Source organism: Ambystoma mexicanum, chromosome 6p (assembly GCF_040938575.1).
Source record: "Ambystoma mexicanum isolate Mex_15411 chromosome 6p, UKY_AmexF1_1, whole genome shotgun sequence".
In the NCBI taxonomy this organism is placed as follows: Eukaryota; Metazoa; Chordata; class Amphibia; order Caudata; family Ambystomatidae; genus Ambystoma; species Ambystoma mexicanum.
The window spans coordinates 964,386,047-964,404,977 of NC_090935.1; the positions used below are offsets into that span (position 1 = coordinate 964,386,047).

The 18,931-nt window shown below is 47.0% G+C and overlaps 1 long non-coding RNA gene across 1 annotated transcript in view; it reads left to right on the forward strand.

Annotated features, from left to right (window-relative positions):
• The window catches only part of LOC138510997 (uncharacterized), a 375,175-nt gene that overhangs the window by 329,104 nt on the left and 27,140 nt on the right, over positions 1–18,931 (forward strand). The gene's annotated exons all lie outside the window — the stretch shown is intronic.

An 18,931-nucleotide genomic window follows, 5' to 3' on the forward strand; every position in this document is an offset into this window, starting at 1 on the left:
CGTAAATATTAAAGTAGTCTTGCTGAACAACCTGTGTTCATAAGGAATTGAGTCACATGCTTCTATTGACTTGGATGAGAAATCATTTCCTCTTCTGGTTCAATTGAGAAATTCAAGCAATCTTATTTTTCTCAAATGGGCATCTACCCTTGGAAATTCTACAATGTTCAGGTCGCTACGAGGAATCACTCATTCTGGAACAGGGATGAGCACCAAGGAACACATTCCTCCCCAATCCTTGGCCAGCTTCATGTAACCCCTAGGACCACAAGCCCAATATCGATCCATCTGCACAGCTGCCCCTGCTCCTATCCTGGAAATGTCAACTGTAGTTTTGCAGCCTTTGTTATCTCCCACATGCTTCTTTCCCTCTCTTCAGAAACACTATGTTGCATTTGCCAATGGGATTACAACCATTGGACCTGATTCATCTTCTACCCATGTCAGTAGTTTGGCATGTTTAGCCCATGACTTTAAACATCCATTGTTCACTCTCTGGACTTCATGGACATACTCTGGCTTCAGTAGATAAGCTGCATGGAACATCAGTCCTCCTTCCCATCCTTTCTTGGACTTCACTTGTCCATAGACTAATAGTTGAGTTTGTTCCCAACATTCAGGCGATCCAGCTATTTCTGTTATATCAGGGCAATCCATTCTCGTCATTTCTACAATGACTACCTCTTCTATCCTGCTGCAGGATACACACTCATCTTGCTCTCCCATCCAGGTTCCCTTTCCATCTGTGTAGTCTTGATATAATCATCCTGGAATGGAAACAACCATTTTGATCTGCATCGTAAAGTGGCCCAACTTCCCTGAAATTGTCCTCTGGTCATACATGCTGCAAGATGAACGAGGCACCTGGCATCATGTTCTGGGACTGTCTGGAGATTAAAGTTTGCACTGTATTCATGGCATAGGGGATGAGAGCGCAGACATAGCAACTCTACTTAGATGTTTTTCCCCTACTTCCCTCATGTGCTGGTACCACATGTAATTACCCAAGTGTGCTGCATTATCTAGATAGGTATTTATACCCTCATTATCTTCCTCTGCACCTCTCCTGTGTCTTTTAGAAGCCTTGTACCATTCTTGAAGTATATCAAAGGACATTCCCATAGTAGGAAGAACCACAGCGACCTCAACCTCAGTGGAAGTACTAACATGACAGAGACTATGAAAAATGAGGACCAGAAAGACAAAGAGAGTAATTGTACAGGCATATATTATGCACAAAAAGACAGGCATCCATTTTGCACGCCATCCTGGTACTTTTTGCACTTGTTCATTCTCTAGAACTGTGTTGGCTTCTACATTTCTCATCTTTATTACAATCATCAAAATTCTTTACACTTGCAACTGTAAAACCTGCTCAATTATTGCGATGAGAATCCTCCTTTTATCTGGGTCATTTTTAGGACCCTACAATAAAGGGTGAATATCAACGTCTCTTCTGATAAGAGCAGGATAAGCTTGAAGTATAAACACAAAGACAGCAAGCACAAGGCGATGAACATCACAGTCAGTAAGTACCATATGTTTAACTGCTTAGAACAGGTATTCACCACAAAATGAATCCAGATACTGATCTTGTTTCCAATTTCTGATCAAGAACTGACATTAAGGCATAACTTTGATGCTTCAATGTGTTTCTAAAAGTTCATTTTCAAAATTCCTGAAATTCTCGGCAAGTCTTTACACTCCTGCTAAAATATCTATAAGGAGTGTCCACTGAATCTCAGTTCAATACAAAAGCTGTATTTTCAGATGGTTACCTCATCGTCCTTCTTCTTCGTCATCAATTGAAATTCTTCTTCTTGCCAATGGTGGGAGGGTGGGTCACACCTTTGTAGGCTTTTACATCACTCAGGTGAAGCTAAGCTCATCTTCCTTGGACCTTTACAGCTGAAGGGGTTATATTTTCAACACAAAAGGGACCATTGAATCGTGGCTTATACCACTTTCTAGTAAACCTTTTACTGAGAACTAGGCCTCCAACATATAACTTAGGTGCTGATAGTAGTTGCCTTGGGTTGTTTGTTGAATTGTCTTCTTCTGTGTTCAGAGACCTTGTGCTTGATTTGCTCTGAAATGAGAGAGATGCTAGAGGTCATACATGTCAAATGATATGATATGATATTTTATTTATATCGCGCTCGTATGCAAGTGTTTCAGAGTTCGAAGATAGTCATGCAATTCATCACTTAAAGTTTAAGCTACACTTTGGGCATCAACTTTACTCCTAGATCGAGGAGTAAGGGGCGTTCTCACATGCCGCCGTGTCACTAGTTCATGAGAGGTGAGGTGATGGTCTAATCCTGGCTGATTCCGAAGAGCATATAAGGCTAAAGGAAGGCAGTATAGCCATCCTTTCTTCAAAGTCAATTCTTTAAGAAGGCCATTGAGTCTCTCACATATGCCGTTTGCTTGCAGGTGATAAGCAGAAGAAAACGTGTGCTTTATATTCAATAGAAGCCCTGTTTTTTCAAATAGCTCATTAACAAAATATGGCCCATTGTCAGATCTCAGCACTTCACACACACACACACCAGAATTTACACACTAAACACTTTGCTGCACAAGTGACATCAGTGTGTGTACATGGCCTGCCTTGATCCACCTGGAGAAGGGACACACCACCACTAATAGATACCTATATCCATTACATACTTATTACCTCTCTAATTGGTCTCAGTGTATGCTCAGCAGTAAACGTTTGACACACAATGCAGTTTACCATAAATAGTGCAACGTGCTCCAACAAATTTGGAATCACCCTGTCTTCCGCAATCGTAGCAGCAAGACTCTCCCTAGTTACATGCGCAGAGTAATGCAGCTGTTTAAGATTTATTTTAACTTCCCCTATTCCCTTAAATAAACCTATGTCATAAGGGCCTGTGGTCCAAAATACGCTTGGCACCTTCTCCAAGTCTTCCTGAAAAAATGCTGGATGCTGCCGCATTATCGCCATTCACTGTGGGACTTCCCTCTTTTCCATCCTTATACAGTATGTGATGCTCATAAAGAACACCACTTCATCATCTATCCGGTCTTCCCTGAACATGTCATCAGCAGTTATGCCAATCTGTACCCTTCCTCAAGAGCTATTACTGTCCTCCATGGTCTACCCTCATCGGCTACTCCTTCAACCATTGGTACTTCCCTTTACTGCTTCTAATTCTATAAGGATAGTCGGTACCCCCTCTTCGTCCATAGGAATTTGTGGTCTAAACAAAAACTCATCAAGTATTCTCACAATTTTTCCCACCAAGCCAGGTAGCCATGTCAGTAGAATGCTCACTCCATAAAGAAAAATCTCTGGGTCTACTGGAACACCTCATAGAGCCACTTGCCATGTGAACACCAGTATACATTCACCCATGTTTAAAAAGTGCATTTTTGGAGTGGAACACACTATCCCTTAATCAGTGAATATTTAGTTTTGTCATCAAATCTCTTCCTAAAATGTTAACTGGTGTCAGTTGTCAATAAAAAAAAGGAACGGACATGTCACACTTTCCTAGAGAGACTGGTAATTCATTAGTAAAAGGAACTCGACTCATAGCTCCAGAGAACATTTGAGCATTCATGGCAATTCCCGACATTGGATATTTTCCCTCTCGTATACATGAACGAGTAGCTCCAGTGTCTACTAGAAAAGAAAATGATGTGCCTCCTATTGTCACATCGACCCCTGGTTCCTCTTGGGGGTCTGGTCTCACAGATAGTATTGAACACATCAAGTCACCCTGTGAGCTGTCCTATTGTGGGTACAGGCTCATCCCCGTCCTTTATCATAGTGACACCTCCTATTCTGGGTGTCAGCATTTGTCTTGTGTTTGCATACTGTTTTGTCTGCATAGGGGCGTGTTGTGACTGCCCTTGTGGTGGATTCATTTGCACTCATTCCTGTTGCTGTAGCTGCTGTACTCTCTACGCGTGTGTCTGATAAAATGTGTGATCTTGGGCGAGCCCTTCTCTAGTTTGTGTGCTATATGGTAAATGATAAGCTGTCCCCCTCTTGAAAACTGGCCATTTTGTAAATGTCCTTGGCTTCCACATACGCGTGTAATATGCCCTGTCATCCCACAAGTCCAACAAACTGGTGGTGCCCATCTGAGACGTCCCCCTTGGTTATATCCTCCCTGGGTACTCTGATTCACATTCTGTGTATTCAGAAACCCACCTTGATTATTTTGGAATCCACCTCCTCTTCCTCTATAGCCCATACCTCTGCTTCGTGGCACGAACCCGGATCCACCTTCATCCATCGTGTGCTGTTTACTCACCTGCGATGTACCCATTGCTTCCTGCATTCCCAATCCTTCTTCAGTTGTCAATACCACCCCTTCTATGGCATATTTAGAAAAAAAATTCTGAACTAACTTGGCTTCTGCGATTTTCCTAGTCTCATCTTTCTTCCTATTTTTCTTTTGTAATAACCGACAATGGTGTACTATAGCCAGCTCTATCTCAGCCCATGGTTTTGCTTCCATCCATACTTGTTTTTTTATCTACCTCTGCACTGGCTCAGGCAACCCCTGGCATAAAATGTGGTAAAATAATGCCAGTTTCTTTTCCCACAGCTCGCAAGTTTCAAGTTGGTCTTCATCTTCCTTCATCTTATATGTCATAATTGCACACATATCTGATGTATCGGGGTACTGTACCCTGAGAGCCCTCCACACGTCTGCTCTACAATTATTAAACGGTGCTCCATCATGAGCTGTGTTTTGTGCTGTCACACTTGAATATCCTGCTCGCCTCCATATGTCATCAGCTCTTTCCCCAAGAATAGCTGCCAGGATACCTTTTATGTTCCCTATGGCCAGCGTGTTCCTCCTGTCATTTTTTCTAAATCACATATCCATTTCCCAACGCCCAAAGTCAAACTCGGGAGCTTACACCTTAAATTATCCTTGTCCATCTGTGGTCATGGGATATACTGTGGTCTTGCTCCCCCTTTTTCCAATAAGGGAACTGTGTGATCCCCAAGCAAGAGTCAGCTCACATCATTAGTCTATCCATGGCAGGGACGATCGTCCCTGTCTGTCTCCTTGTCAGTAACAACCTTAACTTGCTCACATATACCCCCTGCTTCTGCACACACTTGAAATGTGTCCTATCTGCCTGCACAACCAGCACTGTGGTGGATCCCTCCCTTACCCTTGGAAACCCCCAGAATAATCCCCAGGGCCCTACTGCACCTGCTGCCTATAACCTTGAAACCCTCCTGGAAACCTCCCTTGGTTGTGATGTATCTGTGGCCCATATCCACGTCCCTTGTTTGGCCCCCCTCTTCCTAAAAGCCTGTGCTGCATGTTCCCCCACCCCATGAATCCTCCCCCGTGGACAGCAGTGTATACTGTTGTTGTGGTGTTCCCTGTCCCCTTGCGCTCGTCAGTAGCGCCCCTTCCAAGGCATACTTTGATACTTTCTTCTGCACTAACTTCGCTTCCTCTTGCTTTCTTTCCTCATGCTTTTTCCTCATTTGCTCTTGCAATAGCCTACAATGGTGTACTATCGTGAGCTTTATTTCTGGTCAAGGTTTTGCATCCATGCCTACTAATTTCTTAAATTGTTTCTGCACCAGTCCTGACAACCCATGGCACAATATGTGGTAAGATAAAGCTACTGTTTTGTCCCACGGTTCTCACATTTCAAGGCGCCAAAGCTCTTGAATTGCTTAATATAATGTAAGAGGTCTTCAACTTTCCCCATCTTGCAAGCCATAATCGCACTAATGTCTGACATGTCTGGGTATTGTGTCTTTAGAGCTTGCCATACGGCAGCCTTTCAGTTTGCAAATGTTGTGCAGTGTCCTGGATGGTCACTCCTGGAAACCCTGCCCTTTTCCATACATCATCAGCGGTCTCCCAAAGGATCGGCAATAATAGTCCCTTTACGTCCTCCACTGCTAGCCTCTGTCCAGCTGTCATTTTCTCCATTTCATTTATCTATTTCCCCGCAGCCGCGATTAACAACGGTAGCCCACATCTCACGTTTTTCTTGTCAATGTGTATCCATGGTATATATTGAGGTCACCGCCCCTCCCTTTTCCAATAGAGGCAGCTGTGTGAACCCTACCTCCCTGCTCACTCCTCGAGTCAGTCTGATCTGCTTGCCAGCATCTCTGATGTCACTGTATATGTCTACTAGCGCTCTTCTGGGCAGTCACACACCCCGGTCCGATTCCCCTGTGATCTTAGTGTTAGAACACACTATAGCGGTCTCCCTCTTCCTTCCTCCCGGGAGAGCCCTAAGTCTCTCAATGTATGGGAGCAAACTGTCAGAGTTGTGTGATGCTGCTCTGGTCCATGGCATCTTATCATCCCTGTCATCCCTGTATTTCACCCCCCTTCCCATGTCACGCTCTTTCTGCACTGTCCCATGGAGACCTATACTTAGGTCGCCCTCTTTTCTCGTCCCAACTTCCCCCTGGTCTTCTTCTGAATCTGTCTCCATATTGCTGCAAAAATAGTCCAAGAAGCTCAGTTTCCTAGAGGTCCTGTCTTACTCAGGCTTTCCTCTGGAGTCAATCAAATCTATACCACCCTTATCTCCATATGGTCCTGCTTGGCAGGGTTGTGCTGTCTGGCTCTGCTTGTCTACCTCCTACCCCTATGCTCATGCTATTCCATGTGCCCAGTGCCTATCGTGCTCTTATTTCTTTGATCACGTGCTCCTCCTCCTTGCGTCTGTGCTCTCATGCTATTCGCTTTATCTGCCACTTCCTCCGTTCTCTGTCCACTAACATTCGTTTTTCCTTCTCATCTGCTTCCCTTCATTTCTCAATCTCTTCTTGCTCCTTCCTCCTCCATTCTCGCTGCTCCTGCTCTTTGTTTTCATCCCTCTTCCTCTCTCTGCACTCCCTTGCTAGTCTTTCTTCTCTTTCCCTCTCTTCTCTGTCAGCTTCATCCATTATTTCCGCCCAGTTCCTAGCTTCACTGCTCCCCTGAAGGCCCTCTATTTCTTTGGCTACCCCCGCTGCCTTTCCTGTTATCTTCCCTTCTAGCTTTAGGAGAATCTGTCACTCTACCCACTCATTTGTGGCTATGCTGTCTAGCCCCTCCTTCATGCCCCCCTGCACCTCACTGCTCGCTCCCTTTCCGCCGATCGGCTTCCCCATTCCTCTCTGTCCTTCCTCCTTGGTATGTGGTGGTGGATTAAATATCGGGTTTTAATACCCCTCTGCTGCTTTTAGCTCCTGTAGTGGGTACATCCCCTTCTCATTGTCTGTGTCCTCAGAGGGTGGGGGAGTGGAGGGTGGGGGGCATGGGCCCCTGTGCCTCCTGCTGGCTCAGCATCCATTGACGCCTTGCCGCATCCCCCTCGCCCTCCAGGAACATCCGCCATAACTGGAATATTGCCATGCAGCTTGATAGCTTCTTCCCCTTAAAGGTGCCCTTTAAGTGTGTCAGTAGTGATTGATGCACATCCTTGGAGAAACATCCACATTGTGGCCATGGTTTAGTCAATTTGCCCTTGGTGCTTTTAGTCCATTCCATGCTATATTTACAAATCTTGTCCTTATAGGGCACAAGAGTCTTACATAAGTGCTGAAGGGGCATGTCGCTCCCACACTTCCATTGATAAATTGCGTTTGTTCTTACTTGACCTCAAGGGGAGGGTTTTGATATTCCGCTGTTAGGGGAAAAATACAACATAATGGCAATTCTTTCAATTTACTTTGAGCCTCTCTGGCTCCACAGCAACCTGTCAGGCGTGCTCTGCGCACCGCCCTCTCACAGCTCTTCGCCTCCTCAGGCACATCCACAAATCTTCGATTTCAAGTTTCTCAAGTTTCTCACTACCGTGTCCACAACACCTTGTGCTCTCCATGTCCTATGCACAAACCTACGGGTGATGTCACTAATTCACTAAACAAGGTAGTGCAACAACTCACTTACAGCACACCCAGTACTAGAAGATCCATGTTGCCCCACAAATATATACAACCCCAACACAGATCCCACAGCTGTCTTCCTGCCTCCTAGCAGAGTATGCCAATATTTTCTTGTGCTCGATCTGTACCTGCAGCCTCACCTTGCAAGCAACTGCCTCCTCGAGACTTAATCAGGCGAATCACTTTCCGCAATCTAGGCCAGCTCCCTTTTCTAATCCTTACGGGGATCCCGTCATCTCTGACCTGAGCTAAAATTCCCAATCCACAGGAAATCCACTATTTACATACTTCTTTCTTCTGAGCCCTCGAGTCAATAGTCTAGGTTGTTCACCAGAAAGTTTTATCTCGAAACCAAATGTGCCCTAACCACGAAAAATGACACCTACCTCTGATGCTGTCCCTACTAAACTCAACAATACTCTATACCGCCCTCACACACCCTTTACTTGCCCTGTCCCCTCAATTGCTGTGTGGCTGCGTCAATACTTACTCTCCGTGTTCTGCTGACACTGCTCGGCTGCCACGTCCTCCAAAGTAGCCACTTCACCCTTCTGGTCTGCTGGACTCATCACGGACTGCATGCAGGATATTCCCCAGGCTGGCTCCTGATGGTCTTTACATGGGGCATGCTTTCCCCGTTCTCTCGAAACCCGTGAGGTGTCCCGCAGCCTTCAGGCTCTTCAGCTGGAGAGTCTGCTTCGTGCCGGGCTAGCTTAGCCCAACCATCGATTCTCCTACCAACTTGTTCGGATTGTTCCCGGGTATGCCAGAGGTAGTCTGGGGGTCCATCTGACTCACAAGGGCCCAACACCCTTCCCCACAATAAACAGAGGACTCAGCCAAAGGCAAGCTGGGACTGTGGTTTATTACAAAAAAAACAACAGGGATCATACAAGACAATTAGGACTCTCCAGTACATCTCAACTTTACAACGCATGCTCCCCAGTTTTGTTCTGATATGGCGTCATCACCTGGGCCCTTCCCCGAAAACCTATCCCCAATGCTGGTTGGGTGCTGAGAGTGGCAACCCTTATGGAAAACCCTTGTAGGGGTTATTCTACTGGTCCTCGCATGTCAGTGGCGGGCCTGACCCGTCCCCAAGAAACTATCTATTACATTGTTGCAGCGTAGTGCACTAACCATTGGCTCTTACCCCTCGCCATTCACCCCTGGATTTCTGCCTCATGATTGGCTGGAGTTGGTCCCCTAGGCCTGGAATCTGACTTGGTTCTCAGCTCTCTGTGGAGCTCTTCAAGGTGATGTGAAACTACTATGTGTCTGAATTGTATCTGATAGTATACCACCTTTGCCTATGAGAGTGCGTCTCCACGTTGCAACAGTTGGTTCACCTGCTGGGATCGGCTTGCTTTCCCACCATGGGTGAATGCCCATTGTCTAGTTCGGCTGCATCACCTGCTTGTGGACCACAAAACGAGCTCTTGGGTCTGCATTTATGAGAATGTATTCAATGTTTCTGCAGCTGGTCCCTTGTCGTCTAGAATTTGGAATGTGACTGTTTATCTCTGACCTTGGCGGCGAGCTCAGTCTGTGTTTTGTGCAGCCTGAGCCTGCTCCTTCTGTATTTGTTCTGTGGCTTGAGGCCTTCTGTAATTTTTCTTAGACTTATAATGTGATTTATACATGTTCATGTTATGCTAGGTTTCCTATAGATTAGTCACACATGGTCCTATCAGGCTCCATATATACTCTGGTAGTCCCACAGGGCTAGTTGCCATATCTGCAAGCTTGCTCAGGATCTCTTGTTGCCTTGCGTTTCTGCGTTAATGCATTTGGCTAATTAGAAAAATAATAAAAGCTTCGACAGTATGTATATGTATACGTCCTCTAACTATAGAACTGTGTAAGCATGTTCTACATGTATGCAAATGTTTGTTCATGTAATGCAGTGCAGGGCTGCGAGTGTGCTTCATGACCAACGTTGCTTTGTCGTGGTGTCACTAGTGATGTCAGCATTGTGGCTTCTTGGCACTTTAATCAAGACAGTCCATTAGGATATTCCCCTCCACAATCTCCATTGAGTCACCTGTTCCTGAAAGGATATGCACTGGATTGGGTCTGTGTGCTTGACTGAGGGTATACCTTTCTGTGTACGTGTCAGCCAGTGGTGCACTTGGGATTTGTCCGAAATAAGATGGGTGACTTTGAGTGTTCCTGGCTCTTCTTCCTGTCATGTTCATGGGGGTGAGGAGGGGTATTTGTGGGACCCTCTCTTCAAGTTGTTAAAAATGTGGGCATTCTAACCTGATGGCTCTGAGTCAAAGTCAAATTAAATGGCGTTGACATCAGATAGTCCTCTATAGGATAATTTGTTGTTCCTTTTTAAAAGCATGTTCTGCCCAGGCTTTCTCATTGTTGGAGGAAGAAGCTGGTGGTTGGGTTTGGAAGGTGGAGTTGAAGAAGAAGCCTTTGAAGTCACGGCGAAGGAGACCAGAAGGTGGTGGGAGTGGAGGAGAAAGCTGGAGAGAAAAGGCTGTGGATAGGGTGTGGGGAGATTTACATTAGAAGGAGGAAAAGGAAATTGTCAAGGGCGGTTGGTAGAGGAAGGAAAGTGGACTGAATTACAGTAGGAGGATGATGACATTTGCAGAAATGGTTGTTGTTGGAGTGGAGGCAGCCTGAATTACATCAGGAGGAAGAGGAGATTGTCATAGGTGGTTGGTAGAAGCGAGGAGGCAAAGAGAATTACATCTGGGGAGGAGAAAGAGTGTGTCTGAGGTGGGAGGAGGGGGCTACAAGTGGTAAAGAGGATTGCAATCCAACTGGAAGCATACTGGTAGTGTGCAAACTGGGAATATACTGGAATTATTCAAACTGAAAGTGTAGTGGGTTTGTGTTGCTGGAAGTGAGTACACTGGCGTTGTCAAAGTGGGAATCTACTGGTGTGGGCTAAACTCAGACAGAACATACCACTGGGATTTTATAACAGAGAATGTCTGGGATTTTACAAACTGTGAACACATTGGAAATTGTGTAATTGTAAATGTGGAATAGTAAATATGTGGTATACTGGAATTGTGTAATCATAAAATGAGAATATACGGGTGTTGTGTATACTGGGGTACTGAACAAAAATATTGGAATTTTAAAATGTGGAAAATACTACCATAGGGTAAATTGGGGGACGTTGGGGCAGGTAAAAAATGAAAGGTTACTGCCATTGTATAACTGTGTGAATGTTGGGATTATGATACTGGTTTGATATTGGGATTGCCGGACTGTATACACTGGGATCTTGAAACTGTAACTATTCTAGATTTGTGCAATAGTAAACAGGAGCAGTAATGGTATACTGCAAGCAGGGGTTATATCTGTGAAGGGGAGCTGGCATTGCCTATAGTGACACCACCATCCAGGAACTCAGACAGACACACTACAATGACCTCATCAACCCAGATGAGATTTCATTGGGAAGTGCCAGTTGGGCAGCAACTCCCTTCAAGGACAGCCTCCTTAAAACCGGGCAAGGTTATGGGAATGGCTGCTAAGTTCCTTAAATAGCATCATGGGGTAGGGAAAGACGAGACATTTTTAAGAATTAAGGCTTTCCGGACCAAATATAAAAACTGGCTCAAAGCACATAAACATAATATTAACAATAAAAACTGGAGGATTATATAAGTGCTTTGTAAAACAGCAGTACCTGTTGGAAGATTGCAATAGAGAAAATAATGATGCAGGACAGGATACTTGGCTAAAATACATCTCCAGGCTTTTTATATAGAAAATAGGATAGATAGTACATATAGAAACTGTTGGGACAACAGGAGAAATAATTTCCCCTACAAAATCTCTGCAATACTGGAAATAATAACCAAAATGAAAGCATCCAGAGCCACAGGACCTGACGGGTTAGCTAACATTATAATTAAACGTTACCCTCAAAAATGGGCAGTGTTATATTTCAGCTATTCACTGCTATATGGAATAAGGGTATAATTCTGGACCATTGGCATGAAGCCAAAGTTGTACCAATTTTTAAAAAAGGGGACAGAAAGAATCCCTTCAACTATCGTTATTAGCTATGGCCGATAGAAGCTGCAAAATGTTCTGCACTCTGTTAGTAGGTAGCATTAATAAATGGAGTAAAGAGAAAGGTTTACTCCCTATACAACAAACAGGGTTCAGAAAAGACCACCGCATACTCGACAATCTGGTAATACTCAACCACATAACTTCTGATACCATGGATAAAAAAGGTACAAGACTCTATGTGTGCTATATTGACTACGCTAAGGCATTCAACAGTGTCGATAGAGATAAACTCTGGAAAAAACAGAAGGATAGAAAAATATGCCCACTGACCCTACATTTTTTGAAAGAAATGTATAGGGATACCACAGTTGTTATTAGTGTGGGCAAAGGGGATGAGATCTCTCCGGTAATGAAAACTAATATGGGCCTTAAAAAGGGCTGTGTGACATCGCCGGTGCTGTATAATCTTTATGTGTCAGACTTTTGGGATAGATACTCTGGAATAAATAACTTCCCACCAAATGTAGGAGGGTTAGGTATCAGCTGATTTATTTATGCAGACAACACAATATTATTCGATAAAACACTGGTGGGTTTACAGAAGATGCTAAATGTGTTATACCTATATTCCAAAAAGAATATCTTGAGCATCAATATAAGTCAAACCAAGATAATGGTGTTTGGAGGGTCAAAAAGGAAGAAAGATAAAATTACTTTTCGATGGAAGATAAATTCAGAAATACTTGAGGTGGTGGATATTTATCCCTATCTGTGCATACCAATTATGAACAACCCCACCCATGATTTCTACTATAAGGTGGCAGAGTCAAAAGTGACAAAGACATGGAATGTCATGAGAAGATATAAGTCAGGTAAGGGTGGATCTTCCATAGAAGGACATCCAAAAGTCTATAAAAAGTTGTATTATCCCAGGGGCATTATATGCTCTGGTATCAGTGGGAAGGAAACATATGGATAATCTAAGGACGCTCGAAGGGAAGTTGTGGAGACCGTTGTTGGGCCTGCCAAGGTCAACGCCTATCGAAGCTATAAGGTGTGAACTGGGGCTGACTGCCTTAGAAACTCTGTGGGAAATACAGTGCTGTAAGCTTTATATAAAGATTGTGATGTGGGAGGGAGAGGAAGAGAGCTTAATGAAGCTCATTGGTAAAAATACGAATGAGAAAGATAAACTGAATGCCTATATGGCAGGCCTGAAAGATATAACACTCTCCTTTCCCAACTAAATACATGTGAAACTGCCCACCGAAAAAGGGGAAGTTAATACTATACTTAAGCACCTTAAAAAGAAAGCACTGGTTTGGGATATGGGTGAAAATTTGACTTGCTTTACTAAATACTAAAAAGAAACAATATGACTTATACACATCACAAGGTCTAGAACATGCAACCACACAGTGTTATCTGTTAAAAACCGGAAACATAGAGTTGGTGAGATTTATTATACTACTCCGGTTTAGCATTCTTCCATGTAAGGAATATACGGGTGCCTGGACGGGCATACCAATGGAAGAAATATTGTGCGGACATTGCCACAGTGAGGTAGAATCAATAAGACATATACTCACTATGGCCCTCATTACGACCCTGGCGGAAAGTGACTGACCGGACCGCCACAGCGTAAATAGCGTTTCCGCCATTGCAAGAAGGAGCAAAGTGCGGCCCATTCCGACCCATCGGGCACGAGCACCACGGCATGGCGGAAGTGCAAAGTCCGCGATGGCGGAAATGACCCCAAAACGGCCCACACCGCCGCCGTACGGCGCCCTAGGTGCAATACCGCCACCCATCACAGCGGACACCGCAGTGTGCGCCTACCGTAAAGTACGGTGACCGGAAATATACGGAAACGGAAGTTAAAACACGGGCCCGGAACGGGAAACAACCCGCCGTACACCTATAAAACCACTAAAACCACACAACCACTAAAATCACCACCCTGAGACACAACCCAACCCGTCATCCACCCTAGCGAAACCAAGAAAAATGGGAAAAGTAGCGAAGAAAGCGTGCGACCGCAAGCGGCAGGTCCACTTCTCCCGTGAGGAACTCACCGTGCTAACAGAGACCCTCCAGGAGAATGCTGCCGTCGTCTTCTCCACGCAAATGACCAGGACGGCACTCGCAAACAAGAAGGCCATATGGGCTCTGGTGGCACAGCGGGTAAGTGCGGTGGGGACCGCACCCCGCACCCCACAGCAATGCCGTAAGCGATGGGACGACCTGCGGATACGCGTCCGCAGCATACTCTCTGCCAACCGCAACATTGCCACAGCCACCGGGGGAGGGTCGGAATCACCAATCAAGCTGACCCCCTGGGAAAAAATCTGTGCCTCCACCATCGGAATGGAGAGCATAGAGGGAGTCGGAGGGATGGAGAAAGGAGTGCAGACATCCGAAGAATCAGGTAGGTGGGCCTAATGAAACAATGCCAAAACCACAAAGTCCATCCATGTGAAGCACCATGTGTCCCCATAGTGCAACAGAAACACATGTCCAGGAGAACGTCCACACACATTGGCCTGATAGCGCACGTTAAAACCCACAATAAATACATAAATAATTAAAAACCCCTAAAACACGCACTACACGTGCAGCAGGCACACCCTAACTGCAGGCTGCCAAACAACTGCACCCTCACTCCACACACAAATGGAAGCACCTCCAAGGCCCCGACCCAAATCACCCTCAGGTACCACCCCAATGCATGTGATACAATGCCATTCCAATTCCCACAGACCCACCAATAACCCTCGCCCTCCTTTACTCCACCACAGGGTCCGATCCAAACGACGAGCTGCAGGACACCCCTACCAGCACACCTGCAAAGAGGGCCAAGACAAACGGCCAAAGACCCTCCACCTCAGCTGCACGCATCAAGACACGGCAGCAGCACAAATCAGGTGGCAGCACACAGGAGGGAACATCAACAGGCACCCCAGCAGCCAGCATGCCCACAACACCACCACCACAGGTCCCCCCAACGGATGCCACAGAAGGCACTGCCTCCGGTGGCAGCAGCACCATAGGTGACACCCCATTGATGGCAGCATGCTCCGACACAGAAGACGGGGATGTCGAAGTCAGATCCATCCATGACCTGTCCCAATCCCCCTGTCTGTTCCATCCCGTACTACATGAGGATACCACGCAGGGGCACCCACAAGACGACGACTGGCCATCCCCCACAAGCCCTGTGGCAGGGCAACATGAGGACAACAGCCCCTCTGTGACACCCCCGCAAATGGCCATGGCCCAGCAGAGGCAACAGTCCCTCGACCAGTTAATCGTGCAACAGCAGCAACTGGCCACGCTCCTCAAGGACCATGCCGATGAATGTGGGGGCACTAAGGCAGACATAGAAACATCAACTGAGACACTTAGGGCAGAAATGGAGAGAGGCACAGAGACACTAAGGGCACAAATGGAGAGTAGCACCGAGAGCCTGAGAGTCCAAATGGAGAGAAGCACCGAGAGCCTGAGGGGGGAACTGCATGCGACGTCCAAAGACGTATGTGGTGAACTTGCCGCAGTGCGCCGTGTGCTCACTGAGCTCTCGCAAACCCTTAGGGACATGCATGGACGTGAGCAGGCAGAGACATCATCCGTTGCAAGTTCCGTCCAGGGCAGCCCCCAACGTAGATCTGGGAGGAACCTGCGCTCCACAGGCAGGGGTGCCCCTGATACCCGCAGAGGGGGCTTGCAATAGCGACTGCCCACGGACGATGAGCATCTTTGGACACTGGTGTTCGGGGGGGAGGTGGGAGGGTGGAGGGGGTGTGTTGGGCTCACTTGGGTGGCGGGTCGATAGGGTGTACAACATGATATCACATATGCCATAAAAAGTGCACGATCAACCAATGAGATGTGTGGACATTGATCTTTGTGTACTAGGCCATCATAGGCGTACAGTCCATATTGTGCATGTCCCAGACACACACAGTGCCACGAGTCCCGTGTCCATGTATCAGCCACCAGGCGTGAGTGCTAGAAGCATACATCAATGAGATGCTGACGAATGTCACGGGCCTCCGGTGCCTCGCAGACTCCTTGAGGTGCTGCCACATCCCCGCCCTCATCATGACCATCTTCAGGTGCTTGCAGTTCTGCGTCAGGGGGCATGGGCACATTTCTACGTACGCACATGTTGTGGAGCATGACACATGCCATCACCATCTTTGCAACCTTCTCATGGCGGTACAGGAGTGCCCCGCCAGACCTGCTGAGGCAGCGGAAACGACCCTTCAGTAGGCCGAATGCCTGTTCAATGACTACACGGATACGTGAGTGGGCATGGTTGTAGTCCTCCTCATGCTGGTCCCGTGGGTTCCGGACTGGTGTGAGGAGCCATCTCTTCAGTGGATATCCAGCATCACCTGTATGTGGACGATAAACGAATTATGTGGAATGCCATTGCTACGTACGCACCCCCCCCCTTCCTGCCAGGTCATTGCCGCATCACATACCCCACATCATCATGCATGAAATGAGACTCACCGAGTAGCCAGGATCTGTTCCCTGCGTGTCGCTCCATGTAGCGTGGTATTGTTGAGTTCCTCAAGACCATAGAATCATGGGTTGATCCAGGGAATCGGGCACAACAATGTGTAATGATCCTGTTGGAGTCACACACCATTTGTACATTCAGGGAATGAAATTGTTTTCGGTTGCGGTACTGGGCCTCCATGGCATGTGGGACGACCAATTCCACATGGGTGCAGTCGATGGCACCAATGCAACCCGGTATGCCGCCAAGTGCATGGAATCCCACTTTTGTGTTGGTAATTTCCTGCTCCGAGCGTGGTAGAGAGATGTAGTCGTCTGCGTGCTGCAGGAGGGCATCGGGCACTTGCAATAGTGTCCGTGAGAACAGTGGCTGAGAAGTGCCATGCAACTGTCCGACTGTGTGCTGGTAGGTGCCTGTGGCCAGGAAGTGGAGTACAGACACCACCTTCAGTAGGGGTGGGATGGCGGTTGGGCTATCTATCATGCTGACAAGGTCAGCCTGTGTCATGTCCACAATGGCGGTTATGGTGTCCCGGTCCAGACGGTAGAGGGTGTGGATCTGCTCATCAGTGAGGTTGAACGGATGTGCTCGGAGGCGTGGGATTGCGGGCTGCCTGCGTGGTGGTAGTGGCTGTGCTGGCGGCCCTTGCTGGCCCTGCCTTGGCCTCCTCCTCCTCCTGCGTCTCCTCCGTGCGGCCGGTTGTAGTTGGTGTTCGTCTTCTTCTTGGAGTTGGAGTACTTGCAGTGCTATCAGGTCCCCCAGGGCCAACATCGCGAGTCCTGCCGGTAGCATTTCGGTGTGGTTGTGGGAGGAGACTGGCTGTGCAATGTATGTGTTTCCAGGCTGAATGGCCTCCACCTGTGGTGATTCATTCCACCTGTGCAAACTGCTCTCCCCTTTGGCCGAGCACGTCCCGCGCACAACGCTGCAATTCGTGGAATGGCATCTTGCTATTGCAATCTTGTATTTGTACCCGATGGCCGTGTAACATTGGTTGATATGTTCATTCTGTTGTGGTCCCATTGTTTCACATACTATCTGTGCAGTCGCGAACAGAGTTGTGAAGGGTCAGTGGAACGTAGTACTCGAGTAACGGTGGGCCCTCATTCATCACTGTACCGAGTTGCAACGACTGGTGAAGGCAGTTGCCATTTTCACACACAGCCGCACTCGATGGATTAATTAGTGTTTTCAAACGGCCACAGATGCCTCTTCGACGTGATGTTGCAAATGAGGAATTCGAAGGGCGGCGCTTTCGGTATTCAGCTAGCGGCGAGGAGATGCCCACAGGTCTGACTGCAAATATAACGTTCTATTGTTCAATGTCCTTGGGACAGGGGCCATGGCGAGAATGCTATGATTGATATGAATAGTATGGGATGCGCAATTGCGTAGTGGACGATAAGGCAGGACGTTCCCAAATACATGTTACTTCACTAGACTGGAATTACGTGCTGGGGCACTGTGGATTTTGCAGGCTGCATAACGCACAGACTCAATGGATATTTCTAATGTTATGTGAGTAAATATTCAGGCGTTTTCATTACGGGATGAGGGAATGATGAATGGATGCATGGGCAGGTGATTTGATACAGTGTTTGCCATGTACAGGGCTTCTTGGGATCTGTCCGCCCCCCCTGCGCTATGTGATGCAGGGCTGCCATAGTGGGACCATCGTCTATCTGGCCTTGTTGAGCCCTCCCTGTCTTGACGCGCCTTCAGACACTTGTGTCCATGCACGTTACCAATCCCATCTGAAGGATTCTGTTTTCACAGGCGCATGCACAGGTACACTCGTTTGTGATGGTGTTTTCACCTCGATATAGATAGTTATGATTCGCAAGTGGTTTTGGGGTGGTGATGATCCTTTGGAGTGGGCTTGCATGCATATGGCTGTGGATCTAGTGTGATCATTGAAGTGAGTTGTTCGAATGTAGTTCTGATGGCCATTCTATTCTGTTTCTTTTCTTTTGGTTGACAGGTATCTCCTCCCCTTTTGCCACTGCCATCTGTATGCCACTCCTGCAGATGGATTTTACTCCCGACACCTGCTGCTTCGTGTTAATCAGTGGAGCAGCATTACGATCTTATGGGACGATCGCCAATGGGCCACATGCCCTTACGCAGTACTGGTGGCTCAGAGCAACATTTCGGCCTTTCAGCTGGACTAGTGCCTCCCCATTGGGTCGGCCCTGCGGTTCTGTGCGCTTCCATGTTGCCTTTTCGTACGTGTATGTGGCTCTGTGTACCATGAGGGAACAGGGCGTCACACGAGTAGTGGCTGGTCATTTCTTGCGGATGCAGCCCACAATGGTGAAATGTGTTTTGGAGTTCATGGCCTGATGGCTGTATGGGCTTGGTGATATTGATGTGCATTAAAATTCTATTCTGATATGGGCCGTGTAGCGTTCTTCTTTGCAAGTGATGTGGCATATTCCTATTTGGGGAGCGATGTATTGTGAGGGGATCTGCATTGGGTTCCAGCTTCGGAGTTTTGTTGG